The sequence below is a fragment of the Augochlora pura genome, chromosome 6 (genome assembly GCF_028453695.1).
Source record: "Augochlora pura isolate Apur16 chromosome 6, APUR_v2.2.1, whole genome shotgun sequence".
Classification (NCBI taxonomy): Eukaryota; Metazoa; Arthropoda; class Insecta; order Hymenoptera; family Halictidae; genus Augochlora; species Augochlora pura.
In genome coordinates, this window is record NC_135777.1 from 20,488,948 (window position 1) to 20,505,400 (window position 16,453).

Genomic DNA, 16,453 nt, shown 5'->3' on the forward strand with positions numbered 1-16,453 from the left:
GCTGAAATTGAACACTGGTTAATTATTGTGAGTTTCTTTTCTCGCGTCGAGATTTACTGTGAATATATAAAAATTCAGTGTTTGTATTGGTAATTGGTTCAAATGGATGTATACTCTGTAATTTTTATTAAATTATATATTTTTTAGAAGTATTGTATTTAAAGAAAGTCTAAAAAAAATCTTTATGCAGTATAATTGCTGTACAACACTTTAAAAAATTACTAGTTATAATAATCAATCGGTTAAAGAATATTGTAATTAAATTCTATTAAATTCTATCGATTGTAATTAAAATTAATTATAATAAAAATTAGTGGATCAAGTACAGAACTGTTGCATTATTTTCAATCTACTGAAATTGCAAACGAGCAATGATCGATCCAATTTCTACATTTTGCAGTGGATGCACATATCTGCCTAGGATAAATACATTATTGTTACATACAATTTATTCCAAATTTTAATACTTTAAGCCAACCTATTTGAGCTTCTAAAAATATTTATATCAATATAGTTATTGACTGTTTATCAACTTGTAAATTTTAACTGAATAGAATTTGATTTTTAACGAAATATAACAACATTCACACCCAACCTTTTATTACTAAAAACCTCCACCCCGACTCGTTGAAGCACGGCAAGGGGTAAATCTCGCGCAACTCGATCAGTTCTTCCATCCTTACTCCATCGTCGTCTAAGCAGGGCGCAGCACCTATTTCAAACCTTATCTTGAGCCCCCAAAACAGAATGGAAAAAGACGAAGAAGAAGAAGAAGAAGAAGACGAGCGTAACTCGCAATCACTGTTTATATTGCTTCTTGAAACTAAGAATTGCGAGTCGCAGTTGCGGCTTCCGTAATACGCGGGTGTAGCTGCCGGGGTTTCCCTAATCCGGGAAATTGCTCGTCCCGTAGCGGAGTTAGGCGAAATGAGTTTCCCCGCCGGATAAAAGGAGAAAATTTCGAGCGAAGAATATTGGCTGCCGCTGTACCCCACGCCCTACGCGTACGTGTTGCACTCGCAAATTTCAATTCACTAGCGCGCGTTGTGTCCATTGTGCCCGGTGAAACGGGGAAATTAACAAGACCAATTTACGCGGTTCGCAGCCGTAAATTTGCTCCTTTTTAGAAGAGCCCGGTAGATCGGTAAACGGCCGGCAGACAAATCGTTCGCAACGGACGGCGGAACGCGAAGGAGATCGGAGTCGAGAGGCTCCGAGGAGGCTGATTCGGAGAGCTCGGAGATATGTGGGCCACGCGACCGCGGCGTTAATAACAGACGAGCCGGGCCCCGCTCGTTTATTAAACGCGGCCTCGTAATCGGGAATTATTGCACGCGTCCGCGGCCCGCAGTTACAGTTTTCCCTCGTGGGCGGATCGGGGTCCCGATTTTCATCAGGCCGCGCGAAAGTCACCGATAGAAAATACTATCGGCCGTTGACGTCGGCGAACGGTCCGGTCGCTTCGTCCGCCGTTGATGTAATACGTTGTAACGCGTTTCACCGTCGCGGTAAAAGCTTTCGGTGGGGGAGGGGGGGGGGGGGGGGGGGGGGGGGGGGGGATGATGGCGACAATGAACTCCGGCCGGGAATGATAGACGAGCGAGACCGTGTTTAACGATGTCCCCCGTCATCGATGACGCAATCCCCGAACGATATCCACTGTCAATAGCGGCCTCGAGGGCGGCTTTTACGAGCCCCTCCGACGGCGCCCATTCACCAAAAAAAAAAAAAAACGCTATTCGCGACTTTTTAATGAGATCGGACGTCACTTCTGGATAATGCTCTCTCGCCCACCGTCATTGTCTCGGTCCCGATTAAATAGGCCGATCGGCTTCAAATTATTTTAAATCAGATTCTAATGATTGTCGCTAGCTGGCGAGGGGTTGCTCTCGAACCGTGAAACTCGGCAGGCTCGAAGTACAATTAATTTCGATAATAACCGCGTGATGCGTGGACTGGATATGCAAATTGATCGTGCAATTACGATACGGTTTTAACGATGATGTAAATAGTTAACGCGATTGCGATAGAGTTTTTAGAAGACTGCGTTGAATCGATTTTTCTCAAACTAATGTGCACGTGACACCAATCATTAAAAATAAAAAGAAGTAATTATGAAAGATAATGTTTTTACATTTATCAGACGAATGCAACAGTGAATCCAATATAATAATCTTCAAATCCACAGCAACAGTTCAACTTGCTTTCCTATAGAAACGATTTGATTTATGCTCCATTATCTTGCATTATTTCTCCAAATGTCTCCATAAAGATTTCCATGTCAAAATAAATACTATGCCCGTTGTCCACTCTTTGCGCGAATCTTGCCGACCGCAGGAACATTATCAGACGAAAATAGCCCTCGCGAGTAGCAGATGCTGGAACAGAAAACTGCCATCCCGAACGCCCCCGAAATAGCTTCTAAACGAAACGCGAACACAAAAGCAGCGATAAACACTCGATCGCGGTGGCGGCAGCGCAGCTAATCGAATGAAAGATGGTCGCGCTCTCAGGAAGCTTTTACCAGATACATCCGCCGGGGAAAAATAATCCCGTATCGATCGCGCTCCCGAAAATACCGTCCGCGCTCCCGCGATCCGCCAGAAAAATCAAAGTCAACGTTGTCCGACTTGGTCCACCACGGGCCAACCGAAATAGTCGGCGCGGCGGCGGTGGCGGTGCGCGGATTTCGATTGTTTCGGGCCGGAATCGAGTTCCGGTGCATTTTCGAAGACAAATATACCCGCGGGGGCCGAAGTAAATTGAATTTAACGGGGCCGCGACGCACGAACATGGAAGAGCAAACAAAGAGAGCCGGGGCTCGTAAGGAAACGATGTTTTACGCGCGGAGCTTTTCGTGTCCAAACAATTATACCGCGGGATGGGGTGGGGCGTGTGTTTCCTTTCCTTCTCTTTCTCGCTCTATATGTCTCCGTCTCTCTTTCTTTCGTGTACGCACACGGGTAACCCACTTACGGGTCCGCTAAAGAGCGAAACGCCACTCGGCGAACCCGGTATTAATGGCCTGTCGCTAATGTGCGAATATTCCATCGCGTCGCTTCATATATTTACCGACCTCTCGCGAGCCGGATTTTCGTACGTGTCGCGAAGCTTTTGACCGTCGTTCGCCTTATCGGCGACGACCGGCACGCGGACAGCAGCTTTCCTTTAACCGTGGATCCTCGAGCGAAGCGACCCGACCGGACAACGTAAAATATTCATCGTATCTCTCTTGACAGAGCGAGGGAAATTTTTATTTGCTCCCGATTCCTACATACCCAAATTGCTGTATGGTCAATATACTTCCATAAATATTTGCGGTTAAATAATCGACTTAATAGAGATCTCGGCACTCGGGATGAAATTACCGCCGTGTGCCTGAACACGGTTTAACGGCGATCGGGCGCGGCTAATTTCCAACGCAAACACGAAGTGCTGCTGATTGTTTTTGGGCAAATGCGAAGAATGCAGTTTTCTCGAAAATGTGATGCCCGGTAATTGATTAATATTTATTGAATTTTATTCGGGTGTGGTGCGGACGTTTGTGAATATTGGGAACTGGGGTTATGTCGATGGTTATGATAGCGACTTTTTTCTATTTAAAATTGTTTTAATATAGTTGTAATGGAAAATAAGTATAATAGTATTAAACAGATATTCGAATGGTTTGTAAATGTTGTTCGCAATGATTTTAATTATGTTGATCGTATTATATTTCTCAATTTTTATTTAATATTAGTTAATTTTATTATTATGTCTTATTATAAAGTAAATGGGGTTTATATAAATATATTGAATAAAAGCGGAAATATTTCAGTTTTATTTTGTCATATCTTATTACAACATTATTATTACAACAGATGAATAATTAATAGCGACCTCACAGACTGGCAATAATACTAAATAAAAACTAAACTGAAATGATGTCAAACCGTTCATTTCAATTGCCATGGTGAATTCAGTGTCAATCTCTGTTCATGTAGTATAGCATACCGTGTAATACACAATTTAATTAACAATTAAATTACTTTGATTTCAAAATAATTTGATAATAAATTTATGAACATATTAAATTTATGAAACTAAGGAATTTTAGACATCTCCCCCGATCTTATTCCTCGCAATGTAATAGTTCTCTTTTGTAATACAAAAATTCTCCTCGCACAAATCGACCGCGCTAAACGAGACGCGGCGCGCTGTTAAAATTCGCGAGCAGAGGAAATTTTCAATCCTTTCTGCGCCCGCTAACAACTCATTTAGGAAAAACCGCTGTCGCCGGTCCACAAAGGATCGAACCCCATCGCAACCCGGAATCCCGCATCGTTCACTAATAAATCTCTGCGTAATCTCCGTCAGAAAGAGAAAGAGAGAGAGAGAGAGAGAGACAGAGACAGACAGATATATATAGAGAGAGAGTGAGGGGGGCAGGGGGTGCCGGGTAGCCGGTGAATCTCATCGGTGCGCGGCAGCGTCTCGCGTTCCTCCGTTTTCATAAATCAGCGAGTACCGATCCGGAATGATTAATCCCGGTTACCTGGGAGGAGCGGGGAGGGGAGAGGGGGCAGGCGGCTGAAAGGGGTGGGCAGGTCGCGGGGAGCATCGAACGGATGAAATGCAAATGCCGATCGTCCCGGGGCGCGGGCGTACCGTTCGAAAGTGGATGACGAGCCATCCGCGCGACGATTCCCCGGACCTATCGGAGAGGGGGGGACCGAGCCGCGAATAATGTCCTACGGCTGTCACCGTCGCGAAAGTAGGCGTCGGCAAAGCGTGTATGCGTACATTAGCATTTAGCAATTAGTGGGGAACGGTACGGAAAGCCCGGCGTTCGCGGCCCGACGTTGCGTTTCCATCCCCTCGCGCCTCCCGCGCCGCCCGCGCGCCCCCCCCCCCCTCCCCCTCCCCGCCCCCCGCCGACGTTCGACAGCGCGTGGATTAAGAGCGCGAGAGAACACCACCGCTCCGCTTTTCCGCGTCTGCGTTTCCCTTCTGCTTTCCCCGGTGTGTGCGTGCGCGTGTTATCGCGCGCCGGTATAAATATGGAGTACCGCGCGACTTAAACGGCCTCGTTCGCACTTCTGCCAGAGGAATTTCCGCTCCTCGCTCGCGCCCGCGCTCGCGCGTTTGTCGTTCTCCGACCGCCGCGTTATCCTGCCGCCCAGTGTATCTCGCGGCTCGCTGATGCGTCTCGCAATGCCTGTTTTCGCGTTAATGGCAAGGGTTGCCTGCCTCCGGGCGCCGCAAGCTTTTTTTTTCGACGATCCGCACGCACCCCCCACCCCAGACCGTTTTCCGTGGAGCGCGACGCTGCCGGGCTGAACGAGGGAGGGGACGAACGATCGGCTCCTTTGACTCCGAGCTCGAACGCTTAACTAGGAATTTGATTGTTCGCGGATCGATCGTTAGTGACTGTTATTCGCGTTACGCTGCGGTTTCGGTCGGGGCTGGAAAACGTTGCTGACGATTTAACGACATTTTCTACGTGGTTCGTTGGTGGGGGTAGAGTATAATGGATGGAAATATCTGTTGCTTTTTTGAGGGAAATAAAGATTTTCTAGGCCGGTTCACGGAAATGCGTTTCCACTTTTGATATTTTTATGTCAAGGTTATGTCAATTTCTATAGAATCGAGAATTATATCTTTATATATCATATTATTATTTTTAAGCTTCTTATATTTCATATTAATATGATATTAATATACCTGCAGATTTGTTTCTCGTGTGGTCAATATTGTCGTAAATGTTGTGTTAGGTTTTATAAGAAAATCAATATTAAATAATCTGAGAAAAATACATGTTTGAATCTATAGCAAGCGTAAAGAGGATCCTTTTCACAATATTATAATTTTTTTAAAACTCCACTAAATGTCTCGAATCTTCTGCAGACGTTACAAAGATTAGCTTATAGTACAATTACTAAAATCCTTTCTCAATTGTTGCTATAACTTAGTATAACAAGTTAATATATAATAACAATCACCAATTGAAATTTTAATAATTATTGATTTTTCTCAACGATATTCAACATATCTTCTAATCGTCGCAACCCTTTGCCTTTTTCTTACAAAATCCTGCGATCAATCCTGCGATCTATCAACCGCGCGAAAGATTACTTAACACAGAACTCAACTTAGCAACCGATTCCGCGTACACGATGTAAGAATAGACGGAGTCCCGAACGGTGTCAACGGGTTGACTATAAGTTACTTAAACGAATTACGCTAGAATGCTTTCGTGGAAATCGCCGGCCGTTTGCAGCCAGCATGTGGAAGACACGCGCCGATCCATTAAATCTTGTTAGCGAAACCATGGAAAGGCTTTCTTAAATACGCGAAGGCATTCCCGGAGCTCGCTGCCAATGATTCCTCCGTATCCACTTTAGCTAAGCGATACACGCCTCGCGCTTCGGATAATTCCGGCCGAGGAAGTGGTAAAATTTCAACGTGGTCGAATCGGATAAGCGAGACGACATTGCCGTTATCTACGTGGCATTATCCACGCCGTTAAGGTCGCCCCATATAAAATATATCTCCTCGTCGATTGTCCGTTCCGAAAACAATTTCCCCGCGATTTCGGTCTTCGGGAGATCCACAAGGAGATTGCTCCTTCAACGTGGTCCGCTCGAAGAAACTTCGGAGGTTGTTCCTCCGTACGTAGTCGCGCCGTTTCTGGATTCTTGTCGAAGTTGCTCTTAACGTGCGCGGTGAATTCTTAATACTGGAAAGACTTTTCCGTCGCTTCGTCGAAAATGTTTGTCGCCTTATCTGATGCCGCGGTCACGCATACTGATTCTCCAGAAATTTTTTTAAGCGCGTACCATTGCTGCGATTTTTGTTAGTTTTGTTAGTAGCGACTAGACTGGGGATTTTACTCATTTATATTTGGTAGTATAGTATATTTATAGTATTACTTATAGTATTATATTACTTATTATTTATAATATTAGAAATATATTTTTACCTAATTTCTGTGCCCTATAATCGACAAATAAAATTTATGTTTTACTTAAAGATCGTCTGTATAGTAATAACTAATCCTGAAATGACTGTAAAAAGTAAAACACAAAGCAGTGAAAACAGTGAATAAATGAATTATAAAAATTTATAGATACTATTATATTATGTCTAATATGTATTAAAAGCGTACTTGTACCAATTAAGATAGAGCATTCACATATCAATAATAATTCTTAGAAACAACTGATAAAAATCCATGGATATTTTATTTTGCGTTTCCTTTCCAAATAACTGAAGTTTAAAAAAATAGTTCTGCAGACGTTATTTAATAAACTATTATAATTCAATTTTGAAAAAATTACTGCATTCTAAACAATCTCTCATCAGTATCGTGAACAAATAGCGGAACCCTTCCATTACCCGAAAGCTATCACTCGGAAACTTTTACAAAATTATAAGCCACATACATCTAAACATTTGACCAATCATCGTCCGTCACCAAAATCGTTAAAAAAGAGAAGGAGATCGATATTTCTTATTTTTCGGGGTCAAACGTTTTCGTATGGCTCCGTGAAACATCTGGAGGCTGGGTGTCAAGGAATCTCCCGTGCATCCGAAATAGAAGATCCGCGTTGACATCCGGCGGAACGAACGCGCGGCGCGTTGTCACCGTGAATTTTTCAGGAGCGGCGCCGACCGATTAAACGCCGCTGCGAGATAATCGTCCGGGTCTGGTTGAATTCGCGCAGCTGTATCTCGGAATCCTGCCCGGCTAACAGTCCCCACGGATTAAAGCGACTTGACCCGGCCGGACCTTTTTTATCGTTCTAATGTTTCCTGCGCGCGGTGACGACGGTGAGCTGCGAGAGGGAGGGAGGGTCGTAGAGAAAGGAAGAGAAAGAAAGAGAAAAAGAGAGATGGAGAGAGAGAGAGAGAGATAGAAGAGAGAGAGAGAGAGATAGAAGAGATAGAGAAAGAGAGAGATAGAAGAGATAGAAAGAGAGATAGAGTGAAAGAGATAGGGAGAAAGAGAGAGAAAGCCACGGCAGATAGGCCCGACGATGACCCGTGGAACGACCCCGCGTGCCAGAACTGCAACTTATTATCGCGGCCAATTACCGGATTGCGAGTTAATTAACAAGCCGCACGAACTCCGTTCGCCCTCCTTCTCCGTTTCTCTGTCCCTCCTGGTCGCTCGCGCGCGCGCGTGCACGTCGGGGTCTCCTTCGCGAAAATCGCGGCGCACCGTTCCTACAGGTGTTTCGTGCCCGACGGTAATACGGCTCCTCTTTTCTTATATTGTATTCTATTACGGCGTTATTAGCGTATCGCGTTTCTTACAGTGTCCGGCCGCGCTCGTTTCGCTCGCTGTACTCTAATTGGGCCCGTGTTAGTCGAACCCACGGAGCGTGGTCGCCGAGCTGAAAATTATGGGGCCGTCGTTCCTCGCCGAAGATCCGATGCCCGGGACCCCACCTGAAGTTCCCGTAGCGTCGCTCTAAGCCGGACTAAGAGGATGCCCGTTTCACCGCGCGCCCGATACCCGAGTTAACGTCTAGTGTTACTGGCTAAGCTGCGCGTGGAGTCCACGGACGGAGATTGCTCCTTGATTGGCGCTGGAAGGTAGCTACGACGGTGTAGTTCCCCCGTTCGAGCACTGTCGTTTAATCCTCGGCTGCCGCGCGAAACCGGGAAGCTCGCTCGCCGAATTTCCGTGAGCCTCGACGCATTTTCGAGTTGCGTTAAGGGGTTATCACAGCCTGGACTGCAATCTCTGATGGTCTTTTCGGAGGCTTTTGGGAAAACACGTATCTGTTTCATATATTTTTTAGCTATGATTTAAGAGAGTATTAGAACGTGGTTATGCTTAAAATTTTTTCGATACATTAATATTCGATGCATTTTGTTAAAAACTAAACAAAAGAATCTAGTTATTTTTAAAATAAATCTCGAGAAAAATATTAAACATTGCAGTCCAGACTAGAATAATAACTTGAGCATAAAACAGCAATCGGAAAAAAATTAGACTATCAAAATCATTTAGTTAATTCAGCCAAAGCAAGATAATAACTAGCTATCATAGTAACTACTTGTCCAGTTTTTTAGCATTTTTAGAACTTAGTTAAAAACTACTTTCACCAACATGCGACGCAGTGAATCGAAAATCTCCGACAGGAAAATCACGGGTCAATGTGCATTGCGAAACTACAATGTTATTAAATCAGTTAAGGTTCTTAATAGAACATTTTTCTACAGCCTACATCTTTCCTTGAGGGTTATTTATAATTGTGAGTCACAATGTAGCATTTCAGACTTTGATTCCGTGATTCATAGACCCGTTCCGATAATGCGACATGTATTTATAGCGCTCGGTTATTATCGGCGTTATCGCGTTCTATTGTAAATGAACATGCAATCCGCGACTAAGCGGGAACGAATTCCATGGCGGATTGATATTCACGGTATCCCTTCTGATAAAGCTGTTAAACGATTCGTAAAAACTGTAACCACGACATCGGAGATCTGAAACGTCATCGCGATATCATTCCGTATAAATCACACTTTTACGCCTATATAACAGGAAAGACTGAATCGATGATTTCTGTTTAAATCTGACCCAAATCTCGAGCACCTTACTCCGAATCCGAGATGTCAGCCATCAATCAGAGTCTAAATTGAACCATCGCCAAGGCGGAGAAATAAATACAGCTTCGCGAGGCGCACGCTTTTCACGAGGCACATGCTTTTCGCAATCTCGTAGCTCTGTCTCGATTGGATACGTACTGTAATGCCGTGAGGAGAAGGTTAGAGGATCTCTCGAGACTCTTTAGTCTTTCCTGGTGGATAGCTAGAGTTTGTAAATAAAATAAGCCATGAACGGAGTTTTACAAAGAACTTTATTATAAGTCAAAGATCATGCTTCATAGTTCACTATGTACTGCCAAAATGAGCCTCGAGCTTAGCGAGTATAATAGGAATCACCCGACTTTGGTCACCTAGACCCAATGCAGTTTCTAGACCAAGAGGAATCAAAGTAACCAAAGTGAAGAATCAATGACTCGTGTCTTTGACGACACAGTATTTTGGCAAAAATGACACACAGGTCTAATCGATGACTCACGAAAAATGTTTGGGTATTAGTGCATAACGGAGCACGAAACTATGATCGCCGACTCTACGAAGCAAGGAGCACCTCTCCTCCAAGAACCTAAGCACCTCTCGCGAATTTATTCGAACCGTGACGAGAGAAAAAGAAGGTGCGCGAACGCGGCTAAGATTGGTGCACCGGGTGCGACCGTCGTAAATATTAGGGGTGGGCAGATGTACGAAAGTTTCTGATCATTTTGTGGCATCGAAGTCAGGTTAGGTAGTACTTAGGACAAGCTGACGAGTCACTTCGTGCAGTACTTGACACGGATGTCCAAAATTTTCGAGCATCCGGCCATTGGTAGTTTTAAGAGGTTCTGTTGCAAAGTGTTCTGGCTAAGTGTGAATGTATAGGTGTGGGTGTGTACTATTATTTGTAAGTAAATTTGTACTATTATTCATACATGGATGTGTACTGCTGGTCCTTGATTTAGTTCTGTGTTCAATGCAGTCTTTCAAAAAATACATATTGTTCTCCTTTATTCATACATATTCTCCTTTAATCATATATATTCTCTTTCATACATATACGTTCTCCTTTATACATATATATTCTCCTTCATACATATATGTTCTCTTTTATGCATATATCTTCCCTTTTTATTAATAATCTTTGCTTTCATATTTTATTAAATGGCGCACAGATCAACCTAATCAACGAGTCACAGACAATGTTTGAGTTAATGCAAAACAGTACGAATCTATAGCGATTTTCTTTCGCTCTCGAATCTACCCCTTTGACACTGTCATTGATTCTTTCATCGAATCTGAACCTAACATAAACGGAGACTATGCAACGGATGGTTTTCTAAAGTTGCCTGAAATATCCTCACTGTCGCAATAGCTGTCTACCATAGTCACATGTCGCTAGTCTGGAGCAGCCCATGCGAGGTGGACAGAGTCGGGTCTCTTCTTTCAAAAGAGCAGGCCTACGATAATAATTTATACTCACTGCGAGAAAGAAAATTAGAATTTATGAATCCCTTGAGTCATTCGTGAGTTCAGAAGAATTCAAGCAAAGTTCATTTCTATTTTGTAACACGGGTGCAGAATGAAAACAGCTGTCCCCCCCACAGAAAACTGAACCGGTTCTCGATCTGGCTTTAATCTGAGCATGATTAATCTTCATTATTTTGTAACTGTTTGAAAATGTCATGACAAATGTCGTTCGTATTAGAATTAGAAAGTCCGGTCTAATTTCGAATTTATAGACAGAATTGGACTCACATTTATTTCGATTATTTAGTAATTCGAATTTAGGTTTATAGTGAGATTCAAAATTGGAATCCAATATTCAAAAATTGGTTGAGCAATTTTTTAGAGTTTTTCTGAGACCCTCGATATTGTTAAGGTTATATAAGATGTAAATACTGATAGTATTTGAAAACCCTAAAACGAACTATTGTTTTCACAAAAATTCTGTTGTGAAAGGATTGAGAAACCCACGTGTCACTAGTTTCAAAATATCAATTACGAAAGTTTCAAAGATCTTTTATTCATCGAAATATTTCTCTGCGCCTGTCCATGGTGCTTCGATCCGAGAAAAGGTTTAAGCTCGCGCACTAAACATTAAAGCACGTGCACCTAAAACAGCAAGTTCTCGCCACATTTGCCAAACGATGGTATTAAGCACTGAATAAAGGAGAAAGCAGTCGAAAACATCTGCGGCCAGACAGAAGCCCGTGGCAATTGGTCGGCTCTCGATTCGGGATTCCCGGCCGTCACCTTCGTGGAGAGCAGGGCATCGCGTGAACGCGCGCACGAAAGTGCGGATGAAAATTAATGAAAGCACAATTGGTGTTAATGGCGGTGGCACGGCTTCCCCATGCCGGGGTCCGGCAACCTTCTGCATCCTCGTTACGGGCAGCTCGGCTCAGACGGCGTTTCGGGGGTCCCTGCTCGGATTTGTTTAAACTGCGGTGATCCACGATCCAGCCCGACACGATCCAGAACCGAATTCCCAGGGGCGGGATCGTGAAGACCGTACGGAACGCGCCCGCTATTTATAATCACGCGATCCTCCTCTGGCGCGCGCGCGAGCGGCTGGTGTAACGCGCTCCGGAATCGTTTCGGTTCGATGCTAATTCACGCGATTCCCGGTATCGCGTCCCCGCGATCTTGTCTTTTGCCCGAACAGCCTCCGGCCTTGACGTCCCGTGTAATTACTATGGTCGTATGAATGGTACCACGTTACCACGCGACGCGCGGCGAATTAAGCGGGCCGACATGCATCCTGGACAGCGTTAACCGCATATACGCTCTGCACGTGTTGCCTTTCAATGGGAGCGGCTGATTGTGCGGACGGTGACGAGACGGGGTCAGATGGTTAACAATATTGTATGCACGGTCGCGGCGCACGAGAAACACTTTGATACGCGTCGGGCTTTCCCCGGCGTGTCTATCTTCCTATCGGAATCGCCCGGGTTGTCCCGAATTATCCCTCTACTTTTACCCGTGACCGGAGCCCGCAATTCCGATCCAGGATGTGGCCGTGGAAATTGCGGGGAGGGATTATTGAATTCGATGGAGGGGGGACGCCTCTGAGGATCACGGGACGCGTTACAGTGTCGTCTTATCGGCGGGAGGGGAGCTTCTTCAATTATTTTTATAACGCGATCCGCGCCGGGGTCTGAGGATGACGAGCTGCTGTTAACTATTGTACGAGCATTGTTCTTTGTGATGCGATTTTAGATAACGGGGAATCTATAGGATATTGAAGATGTTAGGTTATTAACGTTACATTTACGGGTCGCTAGAAATAGTAATTTTATGTTAGTTTATAAAAGTAATAGTAGAAGACTTGTTCCGATTTTTGGCGATAATTATAACAATGTATTGAATAAATAACTCATGAATGTATCTTTATAATCTGAATAATCGTACAAGCGAGCTTCGAGGCTCGAATTAGGTTTTAGAAAATTAGGCTTATTTTACTATATCATAGGCTCAATATAGGCTGTATTTCTATTATAAACTAATAAATCTATTATTATCTATTGTAAACTAAGAGTACATTAAATATCAATCAAAAGAAAATATAATTTAATTTCTACTGAAAATACCGAAATAATATTCGTATTTAAAATATTATTACTAAAAATTTCCATCGCGTGTTACACTCGTCAAACCGCAGCAAGTTAATGAATTATGAAAAATGCTTGAAATGCTATGAAAAAAACTCATTCCTCTAACAGAAAGAAGTCTTAAAAACGAAATAAAAAATGTTCATAAAAGTATCAAATACGACGTTGCAATGGCCAGTAAAAAATTGTCGCGGTTTCCTGCTTCGAGACGATATAAACTGAAACAGTCGGAAGTTGGAAATACAAAATCGAGCAACGACAAGTTCCATAGCACCTTCGCCATTTTCAACGCCCCGCAGCCTTGAAACTTCTCCCGCCTAATGCCCGGGTCCATCAATCATCTAAACTCTCTCGAATCGCCCAATAAAGCCGACGCGGACTACCGTTCCGACTTCCCCGACTTTCGTTTCCGCTCCACGAGAAAGCGAAACAGAAATGCGAAAAATATACAATGAATTCTACAGCGTTGCAATTTTCACGATTTCAAGATACATTTCTCTCTTCTCCAGGAGAGAAGAGTTATAATATATTTATTTATTTTGAGCCTCACGGCCAAGAAATTGGATTTGGTTTACAGAAACCTAACGAGAAGAATTATAATAGAATTATAATTAATATTATAATAGAATCAGTTATAATAGTCATATTATAATAGTACTTGATACTTCAATTCAATTTTGACACTAAAGCTGCCATTAAAGTCACGATATGAAAATGATTGGTTACTTCAGTGACGTGATAGGTTCAAAGTTAATTATTCAAAAAACCCAGACTCCATTAACGTTGCTGAAACAATAAACTTCGTCAGCACTGTACACAATCAGCGCATTTTTATATCACTTCGTTAATGGAACATTTCAATTTCTCTCGTCGAGAAAAAAAACCGCATTCTCGATTGCCATTTATTAAATCGATCCGAGCGAACGTATTAATATTCGCTTTATGATTTATGCGTGCACGGTGCAACGGACACATAAATACCGCGCGCAAACTGGACCCACTCCGCGGTCCGCGGCGAGTATCTCACAGAAATTAGCATTAATTTCGATATTTTATGCGCGACAACTTTCGTTCCCGATTCCGGCGGACCGAACGCGCGCGCGGAGATTTCTTGCGAAATTATGCCCGAATTCTGGACCACTGTGGTACGATGTCAAAGGCCCGGAGAGCTGACCGGGCTCGGGGCGGCTCGTTATACGTTACCCGCGCCGGGCGTTGGCTGCGCCGCCAGATTCAAAGACGACGTAATTGCATCTCGTGCGCAATATACGCTACTTACGTATCTCTTAATTAATTCGTGCCTCGCCCCGCCCGGTAATTATTTCCATATCGCCAGACACGTACCCCCGTGACCCTTCTCCGGTGGCTGCGCCGGTGGCTCGACGCCGACGCCGACGCCGTCGACGGAGCCGTGGACGGAGCCGTGTACACACCGCGTGTCAGGAATATCGAGCATTACCAACCTCGACCCCCGTGTATCGCCACGATTCACCCTTCCCTCTTCCATCCCCTCGCTTCTTTCTCCCCCCTTCTTTCCACCTCTTCTTTCTCCCCTTCTTTCCACCTCTTCTTTCTCCCCTTCTTTCCACCTCTTCTCTCCCCCCTTCTTTCCTTCGTTTATTCGTTCTTTCCTTCCTTCCTTCCTTCGTTTTATTCGTAATTAATTACGCGGCAACGAGATACACGAACGATCCGGGGGAGAAGAAAAAAAAAGAGGACTGCTTATCGCCGCGAAACAATTCACTTGCCGGGATGTTTCCCGGCGAAAGATATTAAACAGCGGCGATGATTTCGTTCGCGACGAGCGCCGTGTTTTTTTTCTTTTTTTTTTCAGATCGACCCGCGCGAGAACGTCGCGGATCCCTTGATTAAGGGTTGATTCTCCTCGCGGAAATTGGAATTCTTCGGGGATCGGCGGTCCGGGCAAAAAGTAATCCGATTAATGATTAACGATCGGGACCGAACGCGAAAATCATATCTCGTGATTAACGATTACCGAGCGACGCGAAATCGTGTGCGTGATTAATGATTACAATCACTGAGCAATCAGGCGATCGTGATTAATGAATAACTTAAGCAATCAAAGCGAATGTAATCGTTGGTCATAATTATCGCTGTAATCATTAATCACTTAATGATCGTTTTTTTGCATTATGATCGATTTGGAGAATTTGTGTTTGTTAATAATAAAATTGAATAGTTTCTGGAAAATGGAAGACCTTTTTTGTTACAACTTGCGATTATAGGTTATCGATCAACGTTTACAGATTACTTAACCTTAAAATCATCGATCACTGCCCAACTCAGTCGAGAATGAAAAATTATCCTCCGATTAAAAGCGTGTATAAAGTTTCAATTTTGTCTCCGAAAGTATAATTATTTACGCAAAATAAAGCGATATAAATCGACTTGTCCTGAAGATTAAAATATTCTTTTAAAAGGGGAGGCTTTTCTTTGAAGTAATTATGCTCGGACTTCAAGCGACCAAACCTAACATTTTTAATTATCTCCGCAAGCTCCATCGAGCGAATTAAAGTTGTTTTAAGAGGGTAAGCTGATTTGTCTTGGAAATTAGGAGGCTCCGAAAGCCGGGACGGAAGATTTCGAAGCGTTGATTGTTCAGGCTTGACGCGAGCAAACTGTAGCACCCGATATCGTTCAATTATCTTTATAATCTCCAGAATTTAACGTTCGAGCTAGTTAAAATTTTTGTGCGATAAAGAAAACGTAAGAGGATTGATGGATTATCCGGCGGATAAGATAAGGCGAACTAATTTTTCGCGTTATCCAACAGCTGATGTGGATCGAAGGAAAACCAGGAGCATCTTCGCTTTTCATTCGAGTGTGAAAGTAATATAGCGAGAGCCGTCGTTTATCATTTTATATATTTCTAAAGTTAGTAAACGTTGCTTACAGCGTGTCGACAGGTTTTCGATGATTCCAACAAGTTCGCATTCATCCTAGCGCAGAGATCTCCGAACGAATATGAAGTCGCAGGCTCGATGGTTCTAACAGAGTCGATCAACCATAGAAAATGTAGCTCGGCGAAAAACTCGGCCGTAATAAGGCCGCCGTTAATATCCTCGTGGCGAGGTGACTTGCAATTCGGAAAAACTATTAGTCGGTACATACTCTCTACAGTACGATTCTCTCCGATTCGCTCCGGATAAGTCCGCTTCATCTCGAGCCATGCTTCTGCCTTCATTGCGCGCGGATGAGTAACGTGAAGCGGGAGTATTTAAAGATTTCAAAGCAAAAGGAAAACT